Below are 22,082 nucleotides of genomic sequence, written 5' to 3' on the forward strand. Positions count from 1 at the left end.
GGGAAGTATCTGGACAAGGAGGGAATTCCAGGCTAGGAGAGATGATGGGAAATGGGATGGTGGTGAAATAGATGAAATATTGGGGCACAGTGAGTAAGCTGGTGCTGGAGAAGTGAAGAGTGTGGGCTGGGCTGGTAAGAGGTCAGTGAGGTCAGAGAGGATGGGGTGAGTTGATTGAGTGCTTTAAAGCCAGTGGTAAAGAGTCCTCCAGCAACTCATGAATTCTTCTTCAGACTGGGTGCTCCCCAGTTCCACAGCTCTCTGATGTCAGACCAGCCTCACCCCATCCTACCACTCTACCTAACCAAAGCCTCCCTCCAGATATGATCAAACACTATCCTCCAATAACTGTATCTCACTGCAGTTTTATCATCTTGGTCTGTTGATTGAGAAATGCATTATTGATTTGTTCTCCACTGTTAATGTTTTTCTGGATCTGTTTACCCCACTTTAGATTACGAGCCATCCCTCAGACTAATCTGCTTACTTTGTACTCACCACAATGCTTAACACAGTGTTTTGCACATACTCAAAGCTGAATAAGTATCATTACCACTTCTAATTTCCCAAGATGCCTAGTGACAGACTTTGCCCATAGGGGCTGACTCACTAATCCTAGGCAGGACTGCACTAACACAAATCCAATAAGACGTCTTCCGAAGATTTTCTTTGTTTTCTAAACCAGCAACAGCAAACAGCAAAATTCCCCCAAACCAAAAACATTACACGCCAAGGAGAAAGGCTGCACAATAGTTTCCCTTTAGTAGCACATTCAACTGCCTCGTAAACCCGAACAGTGGAATTTCTGCTGAATGTGATGTGTAAACTAAAATTTTCTGGTAGTTTAGGCCAATTCCTTCTAGTCCTGGCCTTGGAGGAAAAGAGGAAAGTGAGGCTTTGCTTTTCAGATGGATAGTCTCATTTTCAGCTCAAGATCCCTCATTATGGGCAGGGAACATGTCCACTAATTCGGTGGTATTTTATTCTCTTAAGTGCTTAGTACAGTGTTCTGCATATAGTAAGTACTCAATAAATACCATTGATTGATCGACTGATTGATCCTATGGAGTCATTATCACAGCATGGTTGAGGCTAGGCAGCCTCAAGGAGACTAGATCTGTATGCCCCTTGTTTTGGAAAGGGCCTTTTTCTCTGGAAAAGTAGCAGATGGGAAGATGGTTTCACAGTCGGACGATTGCTGGGATCACCATTTCTAAGCAACCCCAGCTGACACCCTGTTATTTTCCAACTCCAATCTCCAATCTTGAAGATTGTGTGAAGCACCACAGAGTATTTTTTAACATTGTTGCATATTGGGTTTTTTCCCCTTTTTCCTTGATTTTCAAAAGAAAGAGGAAAAGACTGCCAACCCTTACTTAAACCACTCTGTAATAATCAATCACTGGCATTTTTTGGGCATTTATCATGTGCAGAGTACTGTACTAAGCATTTGGGACAGTACAAAACAATGGAGCTGGTAGACACATTCCCCGCTCACAATGAGGTTACATTCTAGAGGGTACTGCAGACTGTCAAAAGTGATTTACCAAGTGGTGTCGCCTGCTGTTGAACACTGAGAGATTCTCAGTTCTGTGGCTACATGTTGTTCCCGTTTTCCTTGCCTGCAACCTCACAGGGAATGTTGCCGGCTATGGGAGGTGGCCAGGAAAGAGAGTTTAAATGACTCAATTAAAAACCATCATTGAAAATATAACCTTCTGGTGATAGGACTACATGGCCTAGTAAACAGAGCACAGGCTTCGGAGTCAGAAGGATCAGGGTTCTTATCCTGGCTCCTCCACTTGTGTGCTGTGTGACCTTGGGCAAGTCACTTAATTTCTTTGTGCCTCAGATCCCTCATCTGTAAAATGGGGATTCCTACTTAGATTTTTGAGCCCTCTGTGAAACAGGAACTGTATCTGACCTGATTATCTCATATCTTCCCCAGCTCTTAGAACAGTCTTTGGCACATAGTGTTTTTTATGGTATTTGTTAAGGACTTACTATTTATCAAGGACAGCTCTAAGCACTGGGGAAGATACGAGGTCATCAAGTTGGACACAGTCCATGCCCCACATGGGGCTCACAGTCCAAAATCCCCATTTTACAGATAATAAATGTCCTTCCATTCTGTTGGAGATTGCCAAAGTGTTCCAAAATTTATGTGTATAGAGGATGCCTGTACCTCCCCCTTCTAATGGCTACCTTCAAGCTAGAGGATATATTCATGGACTATAGTAAGTGCTTAACAATTACGTTTTTATTATTATTATTAGGCCTAACAGGAATCATTTCTCCATAGTTGGGACCAGTGGTCTGATCACAAAGAAAGAATGGTTGGATAGGCAGAAATTGGAGGTGCAGAACGAGACGAATAAAGAATGACAAAGCATCACTTCTCCTATCACGCCTCTGACAACTTCCAGGTCAGAGCGCAGTCTCTTTGCAGGAAGAGAGGTCTTGTGCAGGGAGGTTTCCAGAGGAGGATGGAGCATTGGATGAAGAGAGGGGTGATGTAGCAGTCTTCCACCACTCACTTCTCCAAGGAGAAGAGCCTTCAGGATGTGGGAATCACAATAGGCAGTGTGCTGACAGAACTCCTCAGGACCACTTATCAGCAGGACCATTCATTCTATTGTATTTATTGAGCACTTACTGTGTGCAAAGCACTGAAAAAAGTACTTGGAAAGTACAATTCAGTAACAGATAGAGACAATCCCTACCCAACAACGAGCTCACAGTCTAGAAATCATCATGGCTGACATTTTCAAAGGTTTTTATTGTGTATACTCCTCTCATCAGAAGACAAAAACCTGCTAGGTTGTGGCATTTCTGTACCTATTAGCCATGACTGCCTAAGATCAGTTGGAAAATTTACCCAAAATTCCTGAGTGTCTTAACAGGTCTTATTCCATCACACCTACTAAACAGTTAACATTAGGAGAATTTCTTGCTAACACTTTTTGTCACAGTTCAGCATGGTGGGAATCAAAATTGTTATGTTGAGCTAGGGCATAAGAAATATTTTTGCAATAAGACTGCATACTCCATTGTGCCTTCTGATGACAGGGCAACAAATCCTCTAAAATTAAACACTGAATGTCAAAATGTTGAGATATCGATACTACTCATATTAAATCACTTACTGTCCAATTGTGAATCAAACCAGCTATTGACACAGAAAGATGTTTCCTCTGTCAAAGCCAACTCAGCATGTAAACAAGCCTCTTGCTGTTCTGAGAATGGGAATGGGTGGGAAGGATAAATAGTGCTTTATTGCCTGTATCCTCTTGCAATCAATCGTATTTATTGAGCCCTTAGTGTGTGCAGGACATTATAATAAGCACTTGGGAGAGTACAACACAACAATATAACAGAAACATCCCTTGCCTGCAACGAGCTTACAGTGTGATCTAGTGTAAAAAAGCACAGGTGTGGGAATCAGAGGACCGGGGTGCTAATTCACTCTGCCACTTATGTGCTGTATGACCTAAAAACAAAAGACTGTTGTGGTTTGGGAATTCACTGACCTAGATTTGCCGATAATTGAGGTTGACAGGTGGATTTCGACTTTGGAAAATACAGACCACTGGAATTTGTCCAAGAGTGACTTTTGAGACTTAACTTTAGACAATGTGAGACTTCTATCCTGAATGATAGCTGTGTGGTAGAGACTCTTTCCTCCATCTTTGTGCCTCAGTATCCTCATCTGTAAAATGGGAATTAAATAACTGTCCTCTCTCCCTCCTAGACCGTGACTGAGACTATATCTGAACTGATTATCTCAGATCTACTTAGTACAGCATTTGGCAGATAATAATAAGAAGAATAAATATGGTATTTGTTAAATGCTTACTATACTCCAGGCTAGTAATATCTAAGAGCTGAGCACTGTTCTAAACTCCAAGATAATAATGGCTTACAAAATAGCACAATTATTATCCATCCGCTCAGGTACTGATCAACCTTCCACACTCATATAGCAACTTTTTTTCACTATAAGAGTAGGCACTGATTTTCGTCTTTCAGCTCACTGGAAAGCAAGTCTTACCTGTTGGTGGGTCAATTTGGGCCAAGAATCACGCCCAGAGCCCTGTTTCCAGGAGCCCAGATGGACATTGAGTAGGGGCTAATACCCCTTCTGCCTAAAGCTGAAAGGATCCATCTCTGTTCAGCTAAAGAATAAAAGGCCACTGTGGTCTGGGGATTCACTGACCTTGATCTGCTGATGATTGAGGTTGACAAATGCAGTTAGATTTGGGGAAAATATAGACCACTGGATTTTGTCCATGATTAACTTTGGGGACTGTTAACTTTAGACAATGATGGGAGATTCCCTATCCTAAATGACAGCTGTGTGATAGTGACTCTTTCCTCATCTCTCACCTGCCGCTCATCCAACTCGACGTTTGGAGTGACCTGAGGTCTACAGGGACAAATTGGGGTTTGGACCTACTGAAAGGTGGAAAAGAAAAAAATGTAGCTACCTATTGTGGCAGGGATTTTCCCAGCAGTGCTCAGGATGAGAGCATAAATCATTCTCCTGGCCTTCACAACCTTATTAAAATCATATCCTCTGAACACAATAAGTCAGTAAGTGTTCAATTAATATGATTGGTTGATTGAATGGCCAGGATTAGTGGCTGAAACCAAGCCCTGACCCGGAATGTTAGTCCCACTGCATGGCATAATTCTGACATACTTACTGTTAGTTTTGTCCCACGCCAATTTGGGTAGTTCAAATAATAGCAGTGGCACCCCAGCCTCATTGCACTTCACTAAGTATCCTTATACTCAACTATTTCCCTAACCATCATTTTTTGTAATGTCTGTCTCCCTCTGTAGAATGTAAACTCCTTGTGGGCAGGGTTCATATCTAGCAACTCGGTTGTACTATACTTCCCCAAGTGCTTAGTACATCGTTTGGCAAACATCAACTGTTCGATATATACCATTGATTAACTGAACTTCTACTTTGAGCAAAACACTGTCAAACTACTCTCTACTAAGGTGCAAAACCATTTTGAAACTGCCTAATCCACACAGACCTCACCAATATCAATCATTAAGAGAGAGAAACTTCTTATCCATCATTTTAAAGTGGTTTGTTCTCCCAGCCATTATATCTAACCTTCTCATTCGAGAATAGAAGCAATGTTATCATTCACATCTAGAGAGAAAACTTGAAACATCATTAAAAAGGCAAAAAATAAGGGGTTTATCCCAGGAGGGGTTGAGGGGGCAGTGGGTAGAGGAGCAGGAGAAGTCATTTCAAATGAGAGAAAAGATGGAGACAAAAAACCCCACAAAGAACTGGACACCTATGGATGTGGGGAGAGTTGGAAGAAGCCCACGTGAACTGATGAAGTCTTAAATCCCCTACAACTGTAGGCTACTAGAAGACATTTTCTCCAACCAGTCATAACCCCAGGCCATTTACACAATCCAGAGCTTCTAACTTGGCCAAACCAGGAATAAAGCCAGTCTACCAAGATCACAGAATGAGTCACCAAGAAGTCTGACAGAATCTTGGTCTGTGGTTTGAACCGTAACTAAGGAGATGCTTTTGACTCTGACTTTTGACTTTTCTATATGCCCATGACCTGGGGAAAGCAAAACTTTAAAGCAAATTAATCCAGTTTTTTTTGTTGTTGTTTAAGAACTCACCTCCCAACTGCCCTTCACCAGAAGCATGCGGTATGATGAGGGAGGCCAAACCCTCTCAAAGAGTGCCCAGGGGAGGAAGGCAAATAGCTGGGTCTACCACCACTGAGGAGACTCAGGCCCCAAAAGAGAGTCACTAGAACAGAATCACTAGTGCACTATGGGCCTAGGAATCCGAAGGACATGGGTTCTAATCCTAGCTCTGCCACTTTTCTTTATGACCTTTCTTAAGTCACTTAACTTCTCTGTGACTCAGTCACCTCATCAGCAAAATGGGGATTAAGAATGAGAGATCCAGGTGGGACATGGACTGGGACATGGACTGTGTCCAGCCTGATTAGCTTATACCTACCCCAGTGCTTCGTACAATGCCTACAACAGTACAGTGCTTTGTACAGTGCTTACAATTATGTGCTTAACAAAAAACATTTAAAAAAAAAAGTGATGCGACCTAGGAAATTTGTAAGTTCCTAGATGGCAGGATTGTGTTTACTTAGTCTGCTGTACTCTCCCAAGCATTCTGCACACCCTAAGTGCTCAGTATATACCATTTGATTGAGCAATGGTTTACCCTTCCTTTACCCTGAAGCAAGCCACCACCTCCTGCACAGAAAGAACTCTGGTGCTTTTCTAAATACCATAAGGCTCTAAAAGTGGTTGATCTATCGCTATCGCCACTGAAACCCTAAAAAGGCAGGATGAGTTACTGGAGGAGCAGACTTGGGTTTGGGCCAGAACATGCAATTCAGCCAGAAACCTAAAAATCAGGCAAAATTTAAACCTGCTTATTTCATAACATGGGCTTGTTATGCTTCCTTTCTCTGGGGTTAAGACAGGGCAAATATGTCATCTTATCTCATGCCATGCTATGCGAGCTCAGTATGACTTTCCAACATTTCGACACGGTCTTATTATCTTGGATACCATAAAACATGCCTTAGAAATACAGCTCTAGATCAAGCTGTGTTAGAATAGCTTTGTGTCAGAGTAGAATTTGTGTAGGTGGCTGGGACACGGAAATGGGGGTGAGGTTCATGCTCGGAAGCAGCAGGCGCTAGTGTCCTGCAACCTCGTGGCTTCGGCTGGGCTGCTGTGAAGAGAGGAGGTGGGAGGAGGGGAGGAGGAAGGTGGAGGGACGCAGATAGAGGCAGTGTGGAAGATGAGTAGGAAATGAGAATAATACATGCTAGCGAAAGCCACCATCTTTAGACCAACAGCAAAGACGGTGGTTATTACTGCTGGTATCCTATTTTTGTTCCCTGCTAGTGTTTACCACGGAGAATCAGGGAAAAACCCTGGAATAGAACAGATTTTTTTTTTTTTTGTAAGTAGGTGACATAACATGAGGCTTTTCTTACTGCACGACTTTATTACAACCCAACCATACACTTCACTCCCTTAATACCGACCTACTCACTGCTCCTCACTCATCTCTCTCACTGCCAAGCCATTGCTCAACCCCTCCCTCCTGTCTGGAACTCCCTCCCCATTCACATCTAACAGGCCACTACTCTGCCCGACTTCAAAGCCCTACTAAAATCACAATTCCTCTAGGCTCTAGGAAGACTTCCCTAATTCATTTCTCCTGCCAGCACATTTTCATTCCCTACTGTGTCACCTGTGCACCTGAGTCCATACTCCCTAAATGCTTTGGTATTCACCCCACCCTCCCAACCCCACAGCATGTAAGTATATATCCTCATACTTGACCGCTTTTCCTATTTAATGTCTGTCTCCCCCATTATACTGCAAACTCCTTGAGGGCAGGGATCATAAATAGTTACTTTAAGTCCCTTAGTATGGTGCTCTGAAAGTCCCACTGATTGACTACTTGAATCCACAAACCATCAGCCATGTGGGCTGACTTTCTCAGTGGCCACCACCATGTGGAAATTGTACAATTCTATCTTACAATATAGTGCAATTGCCAAATATTTCAATTTCTAGATAGCTTATATACTCTAGATCAAGCCCAAAGAACCAGCACAGTTGCTCTCCAAGAGGGCAAGCCTGTGTCCACCTGAATCCTTAAAAGCGAGTATCAGAAAAAATCCCTGTCCTCAAGGTGCTCACAATCTAATGAGAGACAGACACAAAACAGTCTGCAGGAAGAGGAGACTGGAAAGATAAATATGTGGAAAATCTAGTCCTTAGGAATAGAATTGGAAAATCAATATGTACAGAAATGTTACAGGAGGTTGTGAATGGCTAAGTAATGAGGTGGTACAAAAATTCCAGCTCACTTCCTCTTCCCCCTCATCTCCGCTCACACACAGGCAGTTGGGTTCTGTGTTGGCACAAATGTTTATGCTTACTTAAAGGTTGGCTAGGACTGCAGTTTGGCTTGGGATCTGAGGCTATTCTGGGCTTAATTTGTGCCTGAGCTTGCGGGACCCAAGTCCCTGGATCTGTATTCCCATATGCTTAAAATGGAACTCAGCTTCCCTCCTCCACCTAAATTTCTCTTAACAGTCAACAATGCTGCCACTTTTCCTACCCTTTATCTCTCCATCTCCTTCAACTTCCATATTCATTCTATCACCTTACCCTTGCCTTGCCCCCTCCTACTACAACCCAGCCTGCACATTTCGTTTCTCTAACGCTAACCTTCTCACTTTACCTCTATCTCATCCCTGACCTCTCGCCCACTTCCTACCTCTGGCCTGGAACACCCTCCCTCCTCATATCAGACAATTTTCCTCCCCCCTTGAAAGCCTTATGGAAGGCACATCTCCTCCAAGAAGCCTTCCCTAACTAAGCCCTCCTCTCCTCTTCTCCCACTTCCTTCTGCATCACCCTGACTTGCTCCCTTCATTCATCCTCCCTCCCACCCCCATAGCACATACGTAAACATCTGTAATTTATTTATTTATTCAGAGCCCCTCTAGGCTGTGAACTCGGTGTGGACAAGGAATGTGTCCATTTGTTGTTATATTGTACTCTCCTAAGTGCTTAGTACAGTGTTTTGCACACAGTAGGTGCTTACTAAATGTGATTGAATGAATGAATACATTGCCAAACCATTTTGGTTTTTCCTTTCCAACAACTTCAGGACCTGTTCCTTCTTCTCCATCCAAAGGATCACATCACTGGTCCACACACACTTCATACTGTGGCTTTGCTACTGCATTAGCTTCCTGATATCTTCCTATTCTCAGTTTCACCTCTCTCCAATCCATACACACATCACTCTGCTTCCAGAATCACTTTTCTAAAGTATTGTTCAACCCACTTCTATTCACTCTTCAAAAATCTCCAGTGATTACTCACTTCTCTCGACATTCATTGGCTTTAAGACACTCAATCAACTCTCCCTCCTATTTATCCACTTTCTCTCCCATTACACTGCAGCTCATGCTCTTTGAGATTCCTAAACTAGCTTACTCATTTTGCTTTATTCCTGTCTTTCCCTCCACCAACCCTTTGCCCACACCTTTCCCCTTCCTGGAGCTCCCTCCTCATTCAAATCCAACAGACCACAGGTTTCCTCATCTTGAAATTCCTTTTAAAATAACATTTTTCTCAAGAGGCCTTTAATTCTAATAATTTCTAATCTCTTCAGGCACGGCATAGTGGATAGAACACAGGCTGGGAGTCAGAAGGTCACGGGTTCTAATCCCAGCTCAGCCAACTTCTCTGCTGTGTGACCTTGGGAAAGTCACTTCACTTCTCTGAAAAATGGAGATTGAAACCGTGAGCCCCATGTGGGACAGGGACTGTGTCCAACCCAATTTGCTTGAATCCACCCCAGTGCCTAGTACAGTGCCTGCCACATAGTAAGCACTTAACAAATATCAATAATATTATTATTACTATATCCCCTCACCTATCATCTGAATACTTGTGAATGCATAAGTACATATCTTATTCATTTTATTCATTCAATAGTATTTATTGAGCGCTTACTATGTGCAGAGCACTGCACTAAGCGCTTGGAATGAACAAGTCGGCAACAGATAGAGACAGTCAATGCCATTTGACGGGCTTACAGTCTAATCTTATATCTCTTATTGCTTGAGAACTAATCATATACATATTCCCTTTTTCTCTTTACTTCTATCTGCAAATTATTTTAGCATCTGATAGACTGGAAATTTCTTGAAGGCAGGAAACGTGCCTTCTATCTCTATTGTATTCTTCCAAATATTTAGTATCAATCCATCAATGGTATTTATTGAGCCCTCACTGTGTGCAAAGAACTATACTAAGCGCTTGGGAGGGTTCAACAAATGAGGTAGACAGAAATGCTTTAGTACAGTGACACAGTAGGCATTCAATAAATACTACTGATTAATACTGCCTTTGGTTTTAACCAAATTACCTTATGAAATATTTTGGTCCCTGACAAAGGTGGGTTAGTGGTAAGTGATGAAATACAATGAGGGACTTTCTTTTCAGCATGTCAAGATATATTTTAATACAAGTCCTTCAAGGGCAGAGACCAGGTTTTACCTTCTATTTAGATTCTGCAAATTTCTTCAATCCCTTCCTGGTAAGAACTAAATAAATGCTTTGGTTAATGATGACAGCCACTGAAAATACCCAAATTAAAATGATAGAATCCAAAACACTTAGAAAGAGCAACCTAAATATATAGTGCTCCCAAGATTACTGCAGAAGTAGAAAACCAGCAGCCACTGCGGCTACTCATTCTATTTAATCAATTATATTGACTAATTACTGTGTACAGAGCAGTGTACTAAACTCCTGGGAGCGTACATATCAGAGTTTGTATTGTTTTCTTTTTAGGGGCGGGGGGAGTTATGGTATTTAAGGACTTACTATGTGCCAAGCACTGTACTAGGAGCTGGGGTCGATACAAGCTAATCAGCTTGGACACAGTCCATGTCCCATATGAAGCTCAGATTATTATTCCTTATTTTACAGATGAGGTAACTGAGGCAAAGGAATTGACTCGCTCAAGGTCACACAGCAGACAAGTGGCAGCGGTGGGATTAGGACCCAGGTCCTTCTGTCTCCCAGGCCCAGGCTTTATCCCGTAGGCCACACTGCTTTTCTACTTGGTAGACATTGTTGGTACAGCTGGGAGACATGTTCCCTGCCTGCAAGAAGTTTGCAATCTAGATGGGGACACAGACATTAAAATATATTATGGGCAGCGTGGCTCATTGGAAAGAACACGGGCTTGGGAGTTCGAGGTCATGGGTTCAAATCCCGGCTCTGCCACTTGTCAGCTGTGTGACTGTGGGCAAGTCACTTCACTTCTCTGTGCCTCAGTTACCTCATCTGTAAAATGGGGATTAAGACTGTGAGCCTCCTGTGGGACAACTTGATTATCCTGTTTCTACCCCAGCGCTTAGAACAGTGCTCTGCACATAGTAAGCGCTTAACAAATACCAATATTATTATTACATACATAAGTGTTGTGGGTCTGAGGGTGGGTCAATATCAAGTGCTTAAAGGGTTGAAATCTAAGTGGAAGTGTGATGCAGGAGAGGGAATAAACGAAGTGAGGGCTTTAGTGAAGGCATCTTGGAGGAGATGTAATTTTTATAAGGCTTAGAAGCGGGGGAGGTTGATGGTTAGTCAGATACAAAGTGGGAGGGAGGAATGGTTCAAGACAGCCCTGTGATATCCCCATTTGACTCCACCTACTTGATTAAACACTCATCAACCAGGGAGGATTTGGGGTGTGAACCTCACACTTCACTAATATGCAAACTCCAACTCACAAGAATCTGCTTAGTAGAAGTTAAACTTTTACTCTCGAAGTAAAGTTTCACTACCTCAAAAAATGGCCCACCCCTCACTGCAGCCCACAGTTCCATTGAGAGATTTCTGGACAAGCTATATCAGACCTCATGACATCTAAAACAGCATAAGTAAATACCTCATTTTGAAATCCCGACTTTACTCATCAGGATTAAAAGTCATCAGGCTAAGGCCCAAATCTATGTATTTTTTTTTCAGCAGCCCATCAAAAATGATGAATAAGTCTCAGACTAGTCACTTCTAGTGTGATTTGAGGCTAGTGTGGTGACTGAGACAGGCCCATTTATTGCTGCATTGTACTTCCTCAAGCACTCAGTAAATACAATTGATTGATTGATTGATTGAATGAATGAATGAATGAATGAATGAGAAACATGACTGATGGCAGGTTGTGCACGTAGAAGTCCATTCTGGTTGTTCTGAAGCACTTGATGACTCTAGTCTGTTAGCTCGTTGTGGGCAGGGAACATTATCATCAACTTGATTGTACTGTACTTTCTCAGGTGCTCGGCACACAGTAACCACATCAACCACTGATTGAATGAAGCCACCCCTTCCTTGGATGTTTCTCTTTGGTTGCAGTCATGAGTCTGTCCTCACAGGGCTGAACACCCATGGTCCTGACACGAGGCAGGCCAGCCTCGGCCTCACGTTTCCAAGCCCCTGCATCAATGGAGAGAGCCTTAAGAGAGGCCTGCAGTACTCTGCTGTTCTTTCCCCAGCTTCCTCCAGATAGCCCTCCAGTGCTGATCTCTTCACAGAGGATCACCTTGTTGCTGAATTGTCCTCTCCCAAGTATTTAGTACAGTGCTGTGCACACAGTAAGCACCCAATAAATATGAGTGAATGAATTTATAAATCCATTTTATTGGCCACTCAATGAGATGACCACCCGATCGAAGCTAAGTTCTGATCGTCGCCATCTCAGAACCAGAGACCCCTCAAGGTCGAAGGACCTCCAAACTCACGGCACTATCTCACCATTCTATGTCAACTAACTGCCTCACATGATGCAGAGGGAAACTGGTCGAGTTGCTTCACTGTGTGCAGGTCTCCCTTCCAGTTAACCACATTGTGATGCTAATAGCACGGTATTTTTTAATTCTAAAGTCAGTAGTTTAGTCCTATTCTGATGTAATTCCTTCATTTCTATAATGATTCCCTCAGAGATTCACTTTCTATTCCTCTGATCCCTTTCTCCCATCTTTATGTTCAAACCTGGGAAAGTTGAAGGATTTCCCCTATTCACCCTCTTCATATCTTGCTTCTCTCACCCATCCATTCTATAGATAAAATAAACAGAAATTAAACTTACAATTTATTTTAATATCTTTTTTCCCCATCACTAGCCTGTAAGCTCTTTGAGGGCAGGAAATGCATCCACCAACTCTATTGTATCACATCACACTCTCCCAACCACTTAGTACAGTGCTTTGCACACAGTAAATCACTCAATAAATGTCATTGATTGATTGATTGTTATCAATGCTCCATAAACAAAGTAGTTCCAACTGAATAGTCCCCTCTAATTGGAGAAACTGGGTGATAAATACAAGGTAGTTTCTTATCCATGTTCTTATTTTGGATAAAATCCTCTAGACTGTAAGCTTGTTATGGGGAGGGAACACGTCTCTCCCAAGCACTTAGTACAGTGGCCTGCATAGAGTAAGTGCTCAATAAATACAATTGTCTGATAAGCTGTCCGTCTCCAAGAGCTACCCCTACTCCCACCACAATAAACACACACTTTCTCCTTCACCTCTCCTGCCCATCCAGAACATTATAGGTCATGACACGTAGCTGAAGCCAAGGTGCTTAAGAACCATCAGGTCTCCCAGGATCTAGACTGCAAACTTCTCCATCCCCCAATCTGGAAAACAGGAGCAGATGTGAGTGAAGGGAGATGGTGAAGGGGATTTGGGTGCATGAAAATCATCATCACAGCATAAAGACTCCTGGGGATAGCTCGTTTTAGAATAATCAATGAAGTAGGCAGTCATTATAGACAAACCTTTCTCCCATTTCCCACCTATTAGGGAAATGAAACCCTATAGTTGACACAAGTTTGGCAGGGCTACTGGGGCTGCCCAGAGCTAGAGGACCAAGACCCACTGGTGGGGAAATTTTCTAGGCTTTCCTGAGGGGACCGCCTTCTCTGAGTCCCAGGAATACAGCCCCACCCATGTTTACACTCCTAATTGCATTCGTGGAGCCTGGGGTGGTCAATACCTCTTAACATCTGGTTAGTAACAGCAGGAACAAAACGACCCTGAGGACTCTGGGAAAGGTAGACAGCAGGACTAGAGAGAGATAAGGGAGCCAGGGAGAAGATGGGAGCAGGATACATTCATGCCAATCCTATGGCTGTTGATCAGTCAGTCAGTAAGTCAGTCAATCATATTTATTGGGTGCTTACTGTGTGCAAAGCACTGTACTAAACGCTGATGAGAGTACAATATAACAATGCAACAGACACATTCCCTGCCTACCATAAGCTTACAGTCTAGAGCAGGAGATAGATCTTCATATAAATAAATAAAATTACATATAGGTACATAAGTGCTATGGGACTGGGAGGGGAGATAAGTAAAGGGAGCAAGCCAAGGTAGTGCAGAAGGGAGTGGGAGAAGAGGAAAGGAAGGCTAGTCAGGGACAGCCTCTTGGAGGAGATGTGCCTTCAAAAAGGCTTTGAAGGTGGGGAGAGTAATTGTCAGTCAGATATGAATAGGGAGGCTGTCCAGGCTGGAGGCAGGATGTGGGTCAGAGTCCAGTGGCAAGAGATGAAACTGAGGTACAGGTGAAGGGACCACTCATTTTTTCTATAAGGAACTTAAAGTGTCTCCTCTCCTCCCCTCCCTTGGCCTTAGAAGCCCACTCTGAGGTCTAGCAATTTTGGCTTCTTTCATGTTGAATGGACCTATTGAGACAGCATGGGGGGGGTGACACAAGGCCCCCTAGTGGAAAGAGTATGGATCTGGGAGTCAGAGGAGCTGGGTTCTAGTCCTACCTCCACCACCTACCTGCTGTGTGATCTTGGGCAAGTCACTTAACCTCTTTGTGCATCATTTACCCTATCTGTAAAATGAGGATTAAGACTGTGAGTCCTATGTGGGCCATGGAATGTGTCCAACCTTGTATCTACTCCAGTGCTTAGTACAGTGCCTGGCACCCAGCAAGTGCTTAACAAATACCATAAAAAAGGGCCAAGAGACCCAAGTCCAAGGCTCTCTGAATCCTAACCTTAGAGAACCCCATCAGCCGGTAAAGGCTCTGGATTGGTGGACAGCAACTGGAATCATGGACTCATCCTCTGTCCCAAAATGCCCATACACATATATACTTTGAAGGGAAGTAGAAAAATATATCTATTTTAATATCTGTCTATTCCTGTAGACTGTATGTTCCTTGTGGGCAAGGATTGTGTCTACTAATTCTATTGTATTATACTTTCCCAAGCCCATAATCCAGTGGTCTGCACACAGTAAACACTCAATAATTACCGTTGATGGATTAATTAAAATGCAAAATAAAATATATAGAAAAATTTCCCTACCTCCTTCCCAATTTCTGGGTGAACTTCACAGTCAGTGGTATCTTCTTCCAAAGACAATGCTACATATTTGCTAAATTAACACCGTCCATAAAAGCATTGAGCTATTTGCATTAGCAACTCTCCAAAATGATAAACGTTGACCTTTGGATTTTTTAAATTTAAGTTAAAGAAGGATATTACCAGGCCCAGTAGAAAAAGAAAGGAATCGAGAGTCAATTGACCTGGATTATCATTCCAGCTCCGCACTTGTCTGCTGTGTGACCTTGGATAACTCACTTAACTTTTCTCTGTGCCTCAGTTTCTTCAACAGTGAAATAGGGATAAAACACCTGTTTTCCTTCTTAGACCATGAGCCTCACATGGGCAGGGATTTTGTCCCACCTGATAATCTTGTGGCTGGCCTACCAAACTCCTTAGAGCCAGAAAAATACTGAAAGTAGAGCTGAGATCTTGGCTTCTCAATCATTCAGTCATATTTATTGAGTGTTTACTGTGTGCATAACACTTTATTAAGCACTTGGGAAAGTACAATATAACAATAAGCAGACACATTCTCTGACCATGACAAGTTTACCATCTAGAGGATGAGCCCCCTTGACCCCTGCCAGCAAGACATCAGGATGACTCCATCCAGAGTCACTGCTTTTGCTAATAAAGCCTCCACAGGCAGAACTGTCTCCTAAACCCTTCCCAGCCTGGAGCTGCCATCACCTACTCAACCTGGGCCAACCCTGGACCCATATGGGACTCTACCACATGGCCGATGATAGTGGTGCCAAGCCAGGAAGAGGTGAAGATACCATTCTGGCCTGCAGGACTTTAATGGCCTCCACAGCATCTCTGGTTGGCTTGTCCCCCTGGGGTCTGGAGTTGTGGGTTAGAGGAATCTCTGGCCCAACTCCACAGCCCAAGGAAGACAAAACAAGCAAGGTGACCGAAACGGAGGAGGAGAAAGGGCAGTAGAGGGTAAGTTCATTCATTTAATGAACACTTGATGTTGATCCAGGAAAACTATTCAGTGTTCCACCCCAAATTTGCTTCCACTCATGCTCAAGAGGAAAAGTTGGCACTTCTGGCCTGGATTCTTCCCACATGATGGGATAGCTATCAAGGTCCCTTCAGTTCCAGAGGCGTCACCTCTCCTAACGACCGGGAGATGACAGAGCTCTCACCACAGGGATTGAGCCGGAGAGGTGGAGAGTGGTCCTGATCCTGAGTTACCAGCTAATAATCGGTTCCTCCACCACCCTCTACTTACCAGTTTGGCTGCAGAGACCACTCAGGGAGGGGGATTAAACAGGGAAGGCCTCCTGAGGAGGTGGCTTTTTATAAGTGAGTAGGAAGGACAGAGTTGATAGATATGAGATAGGAAGAAGTTCCTTGCAGGGGGAAAAGCATGAGGAACATGGTGGGGAAAGTAGCCAACAGCTTGGTAGGGTTGAAAGGTTTCCTTAGGAGGAGTGACGCATGAGCTGTAGCAGAAGACGACAGGGGGTCAATAAATCAGAATCAATTGGAGGAGTCTCTTTATTAATCAATCACCCAGTTGTTGTAAGTCAGCAGTACATTTTGAAATTTAAAAAACACCCTAAAGCCTTTCCCCTTAGTCTCATTATGAACAGGAGGTGAGGAGGGAGAAGGGGAAACTCAATTGAATCTATTAAATTCAATAGAGCAAATCCCTCTCAGGGGTGTTAACTCTTCAGTTTTGTTTTGCTTTTTCATGGTATTTGTTAAACTCTTATTATGTGTCAAGCACTGTTCCAAGCATTGGAATAGATACAAGACAATCAATCCAGATACAGGCCTGTCACTCATGGAGCTCACAGTCAAGTACCGGTAGTGAATCCCTATTTTGCAGTTGAGAAAACTGAGGCACAGAGAAGTTAAGAGGCTTGCACAATGGGATGAAGCAGGCAAGTGGTGGAACTGGGATTAGAACCCAGGTTCTCTGGTTCCCATGCCTGTGTTTTATCCACTAGGTCATGCTGCTTCCGTTACCCTATTCATTGCAGCTTCACTCTTGCGTGGACTCTTGATCTTGAATTCCTATTGAGCTATCACGGAACTTGGACTGATTCCTACATCTTGGATAATGGTCATGTTTTCCCAAACAAACATTTGAAAGAAAGTGTTCGGTCAGTAGCACAATATGCTGGGCTCAAAAACTACAGTGTTCTTTCTTTACATTTTACAAACCCTTTTCTGTTTCATCCTCTTCATCACCACAAACTTATTACATGGCTAAAAAGTAGTATTCTACTATAATATTTTCAATTCATAGAAAACCTCATACCTGAATACTCTTATTTTCTGAAGAGCCTCCAACACTTGGGTTTTGTTTTTCAATTTAATCAGAAGCGTGCCCAGAAATAGTGCATAAACAAAAGAATGCAAGGGGTTAAATAAACATCACTTGCCATTATTCCTCAAATTGTTTCACCATCCTGGTGCCCTATTCTATTGCACTTAAACCATGCGGGCTCATAGGTCAGTCTCATTTTAGCCTAAGGATCCCATACCCTTAAAAATCTAAGATTAAAAAGGTAACGAGGGTTGTTTGGCTCAGCTTAGAGATGAAGACACTGACACGCAGTGGTTTGTCCAAGGTTACACAATCCATTAGTGATGGAGCACAGTCTGGATTCTGGCACTCCCGTCTTCAACCTGCTCCGATCATACCCCTTTCCTAAAAGGCATATCGCTAAAAGCAACTCCCCCCCCCCCAGGCTGATTGCAGGTGGCTCTGATTTTCAGGTATCTGGTATTCATCCCCATCCTCTGCTGTTTCAAACCTGAATGCCTTGTCCTTTCCGGTGGTGGAGAAAGCAATCAAAATGGGATGATATTTGCCCCTCTTATTGTATGCTTCCAAAATAGGTCCCTTCGCCTGCCCAATTAGCTTGTAAGCTTGCTTGAGGGCACAGATCAGGGTTTCCCCCTATTCTGAGTTCCCAAGGGCCTCAGGTGGTGTTGTCTACACACTGTTGATGTTCAATACATTCTGCTGTTGTTGCTGCAGTTGAATCATTTGTTACCGTATCAATACCACTCAGACATAGGCAGCTCAACCCAACCCCAGCTACTGAGTCTGGAAGCAAAGATGGGAGCTGGGAAATATGATGGGGCTGGGACATCACTGTAGAGTAGGGGATCAAAGGAGGGGAACCCCTGCTCTCCGACAGCCCCCCTACCCTGAACGCATGACTCCCAATCTGCTCCAGTGGCCAGACAGACAGGAGTTGGCAATGCCACACCAATCTCCTGATCCTGGAGTTCCCTGATGAGTTCAGAATTTGGAATTTAGAAATGCCTTGAGGACATAATTTAGAAGTTCTCCTTCTTCCTAGCCAGGATGAAAGATTCTTCATCAAGGGCTTGAATGAAAGAAAGGACAGCAGAGATACTTAGAAGATGACGTCAGAAGTTCTGGGCTAGTGTCCTGTACTTCTCCTTGAAACTAAAAACAGAGTCTAGAAGAATCTATGTGGCATTGCACTTATTTAATAACTAGCCTGTTTCTGACCAGATCAATTAACATAACTTAAAATGTGAAAATATTTGATTTGCTAACAGAAAGAATTCTATTTCAACTATCTTTCATCTTACTCTCCAAGGAAAAAAAACCCCAGCCAATTATCTGATATAATTGCCTTTCAAAGTGACTATAAACCTTTTTTATTATTTTTTTTCTGAATATTCACTGCAGTCTTTGTCCAATTCCGGATTCTATTCCTTGCAGCAATGGTAACTATTCTTAATATGTTACTCACTTATTGTAAACACATGCTTTCCAAGCCTAACAAAAAGATACAAATTACCCACGACTGACAGAACTGAAAACAGGAAGGGCAGTCAGAATTCAGTAATAGATGCCCACTCCTCTTTCTCTGCCAAGTGTGTTAAATATAAATCTTCTCCATCATTTCCCGCTGCTAGTTCTCAGCAAGAAAGTTGATATGGTTCAGCATAGTGAAAACACGGCCTTAAAAGCCAGCCGGCTCTCATTAAATTATTCTGCTGGCTGTGTGTGCTTATTAAAAATGCATAAAGATCAGATAATTGCAGTAAGCACTATTAACCCAGCTTTACCTTTTTTATATAATGGTTCTACTTTTAAGCTGGAACCAAAAGCTGAGACATGCCCCAGATAAAAAAGAAATGTAAACACTGTACTTCAGAGGAGAAAACTTAAGAGGAACTGCCTTGGCTATGTTTTTAAGAATTTGCTTTGTCGTTTCTGCTAATCAGAGTGGTATCAGTTCACTGTCAAGGTGCTTGATTTCTACTAAATAGGCCGTGGTGCTCTGGGTCAGACATTATCATGATGACTGTTTACAAGACAGGCTTCCCAGTGAGAGGCAAGTCTTCAGTGGTGTAGAGATGGGAAAGCTTACTGGTTCTGCGTCGATAACTATTCCTACACGAATCCCCTCAAACTATCACCTGTCAAGAACCCAAATAAGCACAGATGACTTCCTGAGAGGCAAACTGGTGTGTTTATTTGGGAAAGAAATTACAGTTCCAGAGGACCTAGGGGTTATTCATCATGCGACTCTACCTAATCTGCAGGATTCCGTGCAAGTTTCTTGTCCATTTTTCCCCTCTCCAAGCAAAAGCTTACATAAATCTCCAGTTCCAACCTTTACACTGGAGGCAACCCTGTTTCCTTGACTTCCAGAGGCAGCACACATGGTATGCAGCACACTGCAGCAAACTCTTTAAACATTCAGGAAAACACAGAACCCCAGTGCTCCTACCTTGTCTAGCTCCGTCTGGTCTTCACATTCACACAAAGCTCAGGGATGTGGGCTAAGAGCGAGGGAGCAAGCCCTTCCCACCGCCTCATGCTGGAGAAATGGGCAACGTAAACAGTTACTGTTCCCTATTTGTTGTCCTCTGAAAAGCTCCTGCCTCTTCTGAGAATGCTTCCCCTCGGATGATGAAGCAGAGACGCGGTCTAAACTCTGTTGCTGTATGACTGCAGCTCTCCCTCCCAGCTACTCCCACCCCGCAGACTCTAACCAATCGGAAGCCTGTTCGTCAGCAATCCCGGCCTGAAACTGCTTCTAATCAGCTGACTGACAGGCAGCAGGGCACTTGCAATGTGTAAAAAACAATGCATCCATACTGATGAAGAAGGAATTTCCCTCTCAGAAGAGAGCAATCATTCCCAGAGAGAGGAAGAAAGTGGTACATAATTGAAAACACAGAAATCCAGGTAGCTTACAAAAATTCCTATGCGATAGTTCCTGGTGCTTTTATGTGTATGGGAAATACTTTTAAAGAAATACAAACCCTGACTAAATAGAAAGTGTGCCTAATGGAAGTAAGTGTTTCACCTATTTTATAAAGGATGATTTGTTTTTCAACTCCATGGTCTGATCATTTAGCTTTCTAACTCATTTTTTGGATATCAGAGTGGTTGTTGAACTGCATATTCAAAACTGAAGTGGTCTCTGCTATACATACATATGTTTTTCTGTATAGCATCTGCTGCCGCCACAGCTAATTGCTGTAGACCGTATACCTTTCATCTAAGTTTTCAGACCAGTGGCTACTGCAATGGGGAACATTTAGCCATAAAAATGATATCTATGCATCACCCTTCCATAGTTTCAGCAAGCAACCTCAGTAGGTTAGGCCATAACAACCTTAGTTACTTTGATGAATGCTCTCCATTGTCTTTGAGAGTCATTTTAAAATAATCGAAAGATGATGCTTCTTCTTACAGTGGAGATGTATTTCCATGTCTTAAATACTCCCAAACAGCATCGCACAGAGGGGTCAAAATAAATCCCAAGTGCCATCCCACACACAACTCTGTAAAGAATACCAGTATTCCTTGAATAGAGCAGAGGAAAGAACAAGAAGAAGGTGAGTACAGCTTTATGTAAAGCTAATCAAGGCATTTTCATGGCTTTGATACCTTGGAAAAGACATGGAGTCCACCACTATCTTTGCTACGCATATGAACTTGGGCAGAGAAAATAAGAATGATGATGTGAATAGAACAAGACAGAAACAAAATGTTCATTCATCTGAATGGTATAACCCAAAGCATTATTGTTTAAGAGCAACTGGTCAGTGAATCTGAAATCAAGCAATTGTTTGTGAGGAAGCTCATCTTATTTTTTGGATAGTATTTAAAAAAGACATTGCCAGACAAGATTTCTCAACCTAATCGTTATTTTACATACAAAATATTTTCTCTCAAAGCTCAAATAATCTGAGTTATTATTTAATTGTACTATTTCTCTTAACGTGATTCTTTGAAAATAAATTAAATTTATGATGAAGCAGGACAAAAGTTATAAGAAAGTCTACAGCCAAATTGTACTAATTAAATATGGTTCAGTGGATGATTTTTCTGGAGGGCAGAAGTGCAGTTATGGGGATAGCCAGCAAAAGCATTAAATTTAAAAAATGGACCTTGAGACGCATTGTTTGTTTGTTTGTTTTATTACTTGTTAAGCTCTTACTATGTGTTACGCCTTGGGGTAGGTACAAGTTAATTAGCTTAATCATAGTCCCTGTCTATCATGGAGCTCATTCTTAAGTAGGAGGGAGACCGTGTATTTAATCCCCATTTTACAGTTGAGGAAACTGAGGCACAAAGAAGTCAAGTGACTTGCCCAAGGTCATACAGCAAGCAATTGGCAGAGGAATCAGCAGAGATGGGATAAGAACCCAGGTCCTCTGATTCCCAGGCCTGTGATGGGAGTCATGTAACATAACCTGTGGAACCCAATAGGGTCCCCTTTTCCAGGTCTACTCTTCCTCTTTCTCCACCTCCTTCGCCACCTCCACCTCCTCAGCAAAGATCACTATGGTACTGGGGGGTTGAATGGGTTCTTCTGAGCTGAGTTGTGGCAGGTATTTCCCCGGCTGGGCTGTGGTGCACTGAAAACCTCCAGATTTCGTCTATGAGGGCCGGAGGCAACCCACAGCCGAACTCCTGGAATTATAGCTGCTGCTGAGTTTGGGGTTGTTTCAGTAGAGGCCTTACCCACACAAGCCAGGAATTAAGAACTTCACTGCAGGTCCCAGACATTGGAGTTCCTGCTCACCCAAACTGGTGTGGAACAGAGGCTTCTGCACCTGGGACATGGTTGCACAGTTTTTCCCCAGC

The 22,082-nt window shown here is 42.9% G+C and overlaps 1 protein-coding gene across 9 annotated transcripts in view; it reads right to left on the reverse strand.

Annotated features, from left to right (window-relative positions):
* Positions 1–19,944, reverse strand: part of MBNL2 (muscleblind like splicing regulator 2) — a 140,393-nt gene extending 120,449 nt beyond the window's left edge. For 8 of the 9 annotated variants that reach the window (XM_007667982.3, XM_001512604.5, XM_007667980.3 and 5 more), the window contains exon 1: positions 19,711–19,942. The gene's annotated coding sequence lies outside the window, so the exon portion shown is untranslated. Of the gene's footprint in view, positions 1–19,710 lie in introns of all 9 variants that reach the window. The other variant, XM_007667984.3, reaches the window with a different exon arrangement.
* Positions 19,945–22,082: the final 2,138 nt, after the last annotated feature.

This window comes from Ornithorhynchus anatinus, chromosome 10 (assembly GCF_004115215.2).
Source record: "Ornithorhynchus anatinus isolate Pmale09 chromosome 10, mOrnAna1.pri.v4, whole genome shotgun sequence".
NCBI lineage: Eukaryota > Metazoa > Chordata > Mammalia > Monotremata > Ornithorhynchidae > Ornithorhynchus > Ornithorhynchus anatinus.